This window comes from Triticum aestivum, chromosome 1A (assembly GCF_018294505.1).
Source record: "Triticum aestivum cultivar Chinese Spring chromosome 1A, IWGSC CS RefSeq v2.1, whole genome shotgun sequence".
In the NCBI taxonomy this organism is placed as follows: Eukaryota; Viridiplantae; Streptophyta; class Magnoliopsida; order Poales; family Poaceae; genus Triticum; species Triticum aestivum.
Window position 1 is genome coordinate 341,747,969 of NC_057794.1, and position 9,602 is coordinate 341,757,570.

Genomic DNA, 9,602 nt, shown 5'->3' on the forward strand with positions numbered 1-9,602 from the left:
CCGGCCCTCTATGGGCGCCCCAGGAGGAGGAGTCCTCCTCCTAGTAGGAGTAGGACTCCCCTTTCCTACTCCTACTAGGAGGAGGAAAGGAAGGAGGAGAAGGAGAAGGAAGGAGGGGGAGGAAAAGGAGGAAAGGGGGGCCGACCCCCTAGTCCAATTCGGTTTGGGCTAGGGGGGGCGCACGCCCTGCCTCCTCTCTTCCACCACTTGGCCCATGAGGCCCATTACTTCTTCCTCGTATTCACGTAACTCCCCGGTACCCCCGAAAATACCCAAATCACTCGGAACCTTTCCGATGTCCAAATATAGTAATCCAATATATCGATCTTTACGTCTCGACCATTTCGAGACTCCTCGTCATGTCCCCGATCTCATCCGAGACTCCGAACCTCCTTCGGTACATAAAATCACATAAACTCATAATACAATCATCACCGAAACTTTAAGCGTGCGGACCCTACTGTTTCGAGAACTATGTAGACATGACCGAGACACGTCTTCAGCCAATAACCAATAGCGGAACCTGGATGCTCATATTGGCTCCCACATATTCTACGAAGATCTTTATCGGTCAAACCGCATAACAACATACGTTGTTCCCTTTGTCATCGGTATATTACTTGCCCGAGATTCGATCGTCAGTATCTCAATACCTAGTTCAATCTCGTTACCGGCAAGTCTCTTTACTCGTTCCGTAATACATCATCCTGCAACTAACTCATTAGTTGCAATGCTTGCAAGGCTTTAAGTGATGTGCATTACCGAGAGGGCCCAGAGATACCTCTCCGACAATTGGAGTGACAAATCCTAATCTCGAAATACGCCAACCCAACAAGTACCTTTGGAGACACCTGTAGAGCACCTTTATAATCACCCAGTTATGTTGTGAAGTTTGGTAGCACACAAAGTGTTCCTCCGGTAAACGGGAGTTGCATAATCTCATAGTCATAGGAACATGTATAAGTCATGAAGAAAGCAATAGCAACAAACTAAACGATCAAGTGCTATGCTAACGGAATGGGTCAAGTCAATCACATCATTCTCTAATGATGTGACCCCGTTAATCAAATGATAACTCATGTCTATGGCTAGGAAACTTAACCATCTTTGATTCAACAAGCTAGTCAAGTAGAGGCATACTAGTGACACTCTGTTTGTCTATGTATTCACACATGTATTATGTTTCCGGTTAATACAATTCTAGCATGAATAATAAACATTTATCATGAAATAAGGAAATAAATAATAACTTTATTATTGCCTCTAAGGCATATTTCCTTCAGTCTCCCACTTGCACTAGAGTCAATAATCTAGTTCACATCGCCATGTGATTTAACATCAATAGTTCACATCACTATGTGATTAACACCCATAGTTCACATCGTCATGTGACCAACACCCAAAGGGTTTCCTAGATTCAATAATCTAGTTCACATCGCTATGTGATTAACGCCCAAAGAGTACTAAGGTGTGATCATGTTTTACTTGTGAGAGAAGTTTAGTCAACGGGTCTGCCACATTCAGATCCGTAAGTATTTTGCAAATTTCTATGTCAACAATGCTCTGCACTAAGATACTCTAGCTAATTGCTCCCACTTTCAATATGTATCCAGATTGAGACTTTGAGTCATCTGGATCAGTGTCAAAACTTGCATCGACGTAACCTATTACGACGAACCTTTTGTCACCTCCATAATCGAGAAACATATCCTTATTCCACTAAGGATAATTTTGACCAATGTACAGTGATCTACTCCTAGATCACTATTGTACTCCCTTGCCAAACTCATGGCAGGGTATACAATAGGTCTGGTACACAGCATGGCATACTTTATAGAACCTATGGCTGAGGCATAGGGAATGACTTTCATTCTCTCTCTATCTTCTGCCGTGGTCGGGTTTTGAGTCTCACTCAACTTCACACCTTTGTAACACAGGCAATAATTCCTTCTTTGACTATTCCATTTTGAACTACTTCGAAATCTTGTCAAGGTATGTACTCATTGAAAAACTTATCAAGCGTCTTGATCTATCTCTATAGATCTTGATGCTCAATATGTAAGTAGCTTCACCGAGGTCTTTATTTGAAGAACTCCTTTCAAACATTCCTTTATGCTTTGCAGAATAATTCTACATTATCTCCGATCAACAATATGTCATTCACATATACTTATCAGAAATGATGTAGTGCTCCCACTCACTTTCTTGTAAATACAGGTTTCACTGCAAGTATGTATAAAACTATATGCTTTTATCAACTTATCAAAGTGTATATTCCAACTCCGAGATGCTTACACCAGTCCATAGATGGATCGCTGGAGTTTGCATATTTTGTTAGCACCTTTAGGCTTGACAAAACCTTCTGGTTGCATCATATACAACTCTTCTTTAATAAATCCATTAAGGAATGCAGTTTTGTTTATCCATTTGCCAAATTTCATAAAATGCGGCAATTGCTAACATGATTCGGACAGACTTAAGCATAGATACGAGTGAGAAACTCTCATCGTAGTCAACACCTTGAACTTGTCGAAAACCTTTTTGTGACAATTCTAGCTTTGTAGATAGTAACACTACTATCAACGTCCGTCTTCCTCTTGAAGATCCATTTAATCTAAATGGTTCACCAATCAAAGGGCAAGTCAATCAAAGTCCATACTTTGTTCGTATACATGGATCCCATCTCAGAATTCATGACCTTAAGCCATTTCGCGGAATCTGGGCTCATCATCGCTTCCTCATAGTTCGTAGGTTCGTCATGGTCAAGTAACATGACCTCCAGAACAGGATTACCATACCACACTGGTACGGATCTCACTCTGGTTAACCTACGCGGTTCGGTAGTAACTTGATCTGAAGTTACATGATCATCATCATTAGCTTCCTCACTAATTGGTGTAGTAGTCACAGGAACAGATTTCTGTGATGAACTACTTTCCAATTCGGGAGAAGTTACAATTACCTTATCAAGTTCCACTTTCCTCCCACTCACTTCTTTCGAGAGAAACTCCTTCTCTATAAAGGATCCATTCTCGGCAACGAATATCTTGCATTCGGATCTGTGATAGAAGGTGTACCCAACAGTTTCTTTTGGGTATCCTTTGAAGATTTACTTCTCCGATTTGGGTTTGAGCTTATCATGTTGAAACTTTTTCACATAAGCATCGCAGTCCCAAACTTTAAGAAACGACAGCTTAGGTTTCTCGCCAAACCACACTTCATACGGTGTCATCTCCACGGATTTAGATGGTGCCCTATTTAACGTGAATGTAGCTGTCTCTAATGTATAACCCCAAAACGATAGTGGTAGATCGGTAAGAAACATCATAGATTGCACTATATCTAATAAAGTACGGTTATGACGTTTGGACACACCATTACACTGTGGTGTTCCAGGTGGCGTGAGTAGTGAAACTATTTCACATTGTTTTAACTGAAGGCCAAACTCGTAACTGAAATATTTTACTTCTGCGATCATATCATAGAAACTTTTATTTTCTTGTTATGATGATTCTCCACTTCACTCTAAAATTCTTTGAACTTTTCAAATGTTTCAGACTTGTGTTTCATTAAGTAGATATACCCATATCCGCTCAAAGCATCTGTGAAGGTTAGAAAATAACGATACCTGCCGCGAGCCTCAATATTCATCGGACCACATACATCAGTATGTATTATTTCCAACAAATCTGTTGCTCGCTCCATTGTTCTGGAGAACAGAGTCTTAGTCATCTTGCCCATGAGGCATTGTTCGCAAGCATCAACTAATTCATAATCAAGTGATTCCAAAAGCCCATCAGCATGGATTTTCTTCATGCGCTTTACACCAATATGACCTAAACGGCAGTGCCACTAATAAGTTGCACTATCATTATTAACTTTGCATCTTTTGGCTTCAATATTATGAAAATGTGTATCACCACGATCGAGATCCAACAAACCATTTTCATTGGGTGTATGACCATAGAAGGTTTTATTCATGTAAACAGAACAACAATTATTCTCTAACTTACATGAATAACGTATTGCAATAAACATGATCCAATCATATTTATGCTCAATGCAAACACCAAATAACATTTATTTAGGTTCAACACTAATCCCGAAAGTATAGGGAGTGTGCGATGATGATCATATCAATCTTGGAACCACTTCCAACACACATCGTCACTTCACCCTTAACTAGTCTCGGTTTATTTTGCAATTCCCATTTCGAGTTACTACTCTTAGCAACTGAACCAGTATCAAATACCGAGGGGTTGCTATAAACACTAGTAAAGTACACATCAATAACATGTATATCAAATATAGCTTTGTTCACTTTGTCATCCTTCTTATCCACCAAACACTTGGGCTAGTTCCGCTTCTAGTGACCAGTCCCTTTGCAGTAGAAGCACTTAGTCTCAGGCTTAGGTCTAGACTTGGGTTTCTTCATTAGAGCAGCAACTTGTTTTCCGTTCTTCTTGAAGTTCCCCTTCTTCCCTTTTCCCTTTCTCTTGAAACTAGTGGTCTTGTCAACCATCAACACTTGATGTTTTTCTTGATTTCTTCCTTGGCCGATTTTTGCATCGCGAAGAGCTTGGGAATTGTTTTCGTCATCCCTTGCATATTATAGTTCATCACTAAGTTCTACTAACTTGGTGATGGTGACTAGAGAATTCATTCAATCACTATTTTATCTAGAAGATTAACTCCCACTTGATTGAAGCGATTGTAGTACCCAGAAAATCTGAGCACATGCTTACTGCTTGAGCTATTCTCCTCCATCTTTTAGCTATAGAACTTGTTGGAGACTTCATATCTCTCAACTCGGGTATTTGCTTGAAATATTAATTTCAACTCTTGGAACATCTCATATGGTCCATGAAGTTCAAAACGTCTTTGAAATCCCGATTCTAAGCTATTAAGCATGGTGCACTAAACTATCAAGTAGTCATCATAATGAGCTAGCCAAACGTTTATAATGTCTGCATCTGCTTCTGCAATAGGTCAGTCACCTAGCGGTGCATCAAGGACATAATTCTTCTGTCCAGCAATGAGGATAAACCTCAGATCACGGACCCAGTCCGCATCATTGCTACTAACATCTTTCAACACAGTTTTCTCTAGGAACATATCAAAATAAACATATGAAAGCAACAACGCGAGCTATTGATCTATAACATAATTTGCAAAATACTACCAGGACAAAGTTTATGATAAATTAAAGTTCAATTAATCATATTACTTAAGAAATCCCACTTAGATAGACATCCCTTTAATTCTCTAAGTGATCACGTGATCCATATCAACTAAACCATGTCCGATCATCACGTGAGATGGAGTAGTTTCAATGGTGAACATAACTATGTTGATCATATCTACTATATGATTCACGCTCGACCTTTCGGTCTCCGTGTTCTGAGGCCATATCTGTTATATGCTAGGCTCGTCAAGTTTAACCTGAGTATTCCGCGTGTGCAACTGTTTTGCACCCGTTGTATTTGAACTTAGAGCCTATCACACCCGATCATCACGTGGTGTCTCAGCACGAAGAACTTTCACAACGGTGCATACTCGGGGAGAACACTTATACTTTGATAATTTTAGTAAGGGATCATCTTATAATGCTACCGTCAATCAAAGCAAGATAAGATGCATAAAAGATAAACATCACATGCAATCAATATAAGTGATATGATATGGCCATCATCATCTTGTGCTTGTGATCTCCATCTCCGAAGCACTGTCATGATCACCATCGTCACCGGTGCGACACCTTGATCTCCATCGTAGCATCGTTGTCGTCTCGCCAATCTTATGCTCCCACGACTATCGCTACCGCTTAGTGATAAAGTAAAGCATTACAGGGCCATTGCATTGCATACAATAAAGCGACAACCATATGGCTCCTGCTAGTTGTCGATAACTCGGTTACAAAACATGATCATCTCATACAATAAAATTTAGCATCATGTCTTGACCATATCACATCACAACATGCCCTGCAAAAACAAGTTAGACGTCCTCTACTTTGTTGTTGCAAATTTTACGTGGCTGCTACGGGCTTAGCAAGAACCGTCCTTACCTATGCATCAAAACCACAATGATAGTTTGTCAAGTTGGTGTTGTTTTAACCTTCGCAAGGACCGGGCGTAGGCACACTCGGTTCAACTAAAGTTGGAGAAACTGACACCTGCCAGCCACCTATGTGCAAAGCACATCAGTAGAACCAGTCTCGCGTAAGCGTACGTGTAATGTCGGTCCGGGCCGCTTCATCCAACAATACCACCGAACCAAAGTATGACATGCTGGTAAGCAGTATGACTTATATCTCCCACAACTCACTTGTGTCTACTCGTGCATATAATATCAACGCATAAAACCAAGCGCGGATGCCACAGATGGGGAACGTAGTAATTTCAAAAATTTCCTACGCACACGCAAGATCATGGTGATGCATATCAACGAGAGGGGAGAGTGTTGTCCACGTACCCTCGTAGATCGAAAGCGGAAGCATTAGCACAACGTGGTTGATGTAGTCGTACGTCTTCACGATCCAACCAATCCAAGTACCGAACGCACGGCACCTTCGAGTTCAGCACACGTTCAGCTCGATGACGTCCCGCGAACTCCGATCCAGCAGAGCTTCACGGGAGAGTTCCGTCAGCACGATGGCGTGATGACAGTGATGATGTTGCTACTAACGCAGGACTTCGCCTAAGCACCGCTATGATATGACCGATGTGGAATATGGTGGAGGGGGGCACCGCACACGGCTGGGAGATATCAACAGATCAACTTGTGTGCCTAGAGGTGCCCCCTGCCCCCGTATATAAAGGAGCAAAGGGGGGAGGCCGGCCGGCCCTCTATGGGCGCGCCAGGAGGAGGAGTCCTCCTCCTAGTAGGAGTAGGACTCCCCTTTCCTACTCCTACTAGGAGGAGAAGGAGAATGAAGGAGAGGGAGGAAAAGGAGGAAAGGGGGGCCGGCCCCCTAGTCCAATTCGGTTTGGGCTAGGGGGCCGCGCGCCCTGCCTCCTCTCTTCCACCACTTGGCCCATGAGGCCTATTACTTCTTCCTCGTATTCCCGTAACTCCCCAGTACCCCCGAAAATACCCGAATCACTCGGAACCTTTCTGATGTCCGAATATAGTCATCCAATATATTGTTCTTTACGTCTCGACCATTTCGAGACTCCTCGTCATGTCCCCGATCTCATCCGGGACTCCGAACCACCTTCGGTACATCAAATCACATAAACTCATAATACAATCGTCACCGTAACTTTAAGCGTGCGGACCCTACGGGTTCGAGAACTATGTAGACATGACCGAGACACGTCTCCAGCCAATAACCAATAGCGGAACCTGGATGCTCATATTGGCTCCCACATATTCTACGAAGATCTTTATCGGTCAAACCGCATAACAACATAAGTTGTTCCCTTTCTCATCGGTATGTTACTTGCCCAAGATTCGATCGTCGGTATCTCAATACCTAGTTCAATCTCGTTACTAGCAAGTCTCTTTACTCGTTCCGTAATACATCATCCCGCAACTAACTCATTAGTTGCAATGTGTCGTGGAATTGTCACGGCAGATGTCCTTAGTGTCAGGACTTAGTCGCGAGGCCAACGCATCTATGTGGTAGCTTGAGAGGGGTTGAGCGGGACGAGAGACGCGATGTTTTACCCAGGTTCGGCCCCTCACGGTGGAGGTAAAAGCCTACATCCTGCTTCATTGATATTGATGATGATGATCATGGTTACAAGTGTGCTCTATCTCGAGAGCTATTGTCCAAACCTAACTTGTCCAACTTGTGGAACTTGTCCATCTTGTGGAACTTGTCCCTCTTTTCCCCTTTGAGGAGCCCTGCCCCTCCTTATATATGTTGAAGGGGCGGTTTACATGTGGAGTCCTCTTAGGATTAGGACTAGTCTATCTCTAATACAAATCGGATACAAGTCCAGGTCTTAACTCCTTGTAAGATAAATGTTCCTCATGCCTTTCCTCTTAAACCGGCCCACCGTTAAACGTGAACCGGCCTTCTGGGCCTTGGGCCTTGTCATCCGTCTGTCCCACTCGCCGGATCACCAGTGAGTCATAATAACCAGGTGGGTTTCTTGTAAACCGCCAGGTCAGGGTGGGTCGCCAGTAACTCGCCAAGTGTCAGTGGGGTCTTCAGATAAACCGCCAAGTTCGGCCGGGTTAACTTCCGGCCGGTTTACACCATGGGGTATATCCCCGACATTAGCCCCCAAGTTTAGCTTGGATTTATTCATGGTAAACATATACTACAAAATAAACACAAGAACAAATTTGACAGGTTATGCTCCGGGTTAAGAATTTTTGTAAACCGGTACCTGATCATCCTTAAGTCCTTGTTATTTCCTCCTTCTGGGAAATCCGGGTCAACAGACCAACTTCATAATCAATTTGCCGACATTGGTTTGTCACCGAGAAATATTGCGAAGAATAACTCCTTTGACTCAGCTCCCAAAGCGCCGATTTAAGAAATATGGGTCTGAAAATACTTATCTGATATTCAGCCGGTTTGAAGATGTAAAACTTGCCGGTTTAATATTACCAAAATGGCCGGTTTATAAACATTGATGGCGCCGGGTCATAATTGTTGTCGACACCGGGTCATGTAATTGATCTTCCTGATTTGCTCAAAACTGATAAAATGAAGATGTTCCTCCTTTATATGCATAATACCTGTAGCCCCTAAGTCTTAAGAGGAGAACATAGTGATAACTTAAGACTTGCTCCAATAAGTGTTTCAACCTTGAAGAAATCCGGTTTGTTCATCTCAATTATATAAACTGAATACTCCATATATGTAGCACCCAAGTGCCGGGTTGTCATGATTGCAGCGATCTGGGACTTGTAATTGCTTATAAAAACTTCAATCAGTGTAGCCCCCAAGGGCCGGTTCAGTAAGATAATATTGAGCTGGGACTTCATTGAAAATAACATCATATGATGTAACTCCCATCATGGGGCTTGAACCCACGTCCACAAGGTTAAGAGCTTTGTGCTTTACCAACTGAGGAGCGGACCTTTCAATATAATGGATAAAAACTTGTGTACCTTGAATTGTTGACAGGAGAAATTGTTAGCCCCCAAGGGCCGGCTCATTATAATATGATGAGTCGGGTCTTTAATAAGACTAGTAAAAATGAATTTGCATTAGCCCCCAAGTGTCATGATGCATGCTTGCAGCGACATGAGACTTGCATGTAATCTTGATTTGAATAATGTAGCCCCCAAGTGCCGGGTTGTAAGCCTGCAGCAACTCAGGACTATTCCTTCCATTGTAAAATAAATCATATCCTTTGATAAAATAATAGCCATTGCGCTAAAGCGACTTTGAAAACTCAATAATATCGGTTATTAATAACCATAAAAATCCAGCCATGTTGGCTATTCAAGATAATATAATCCGGTGAAAACCTTATTCATTCAATATCATAATGAATAATATGACCCAATGATTTATAAACGTATGATTCCAATGGCGCAATCCAAATATATATACTCGCGACTTATAGTCCAAAACCAGGCCGGTTTAACAAACTTGTTTCTGCATACAACAAGTTTAAAGTGTCCTGGCGGTTTAC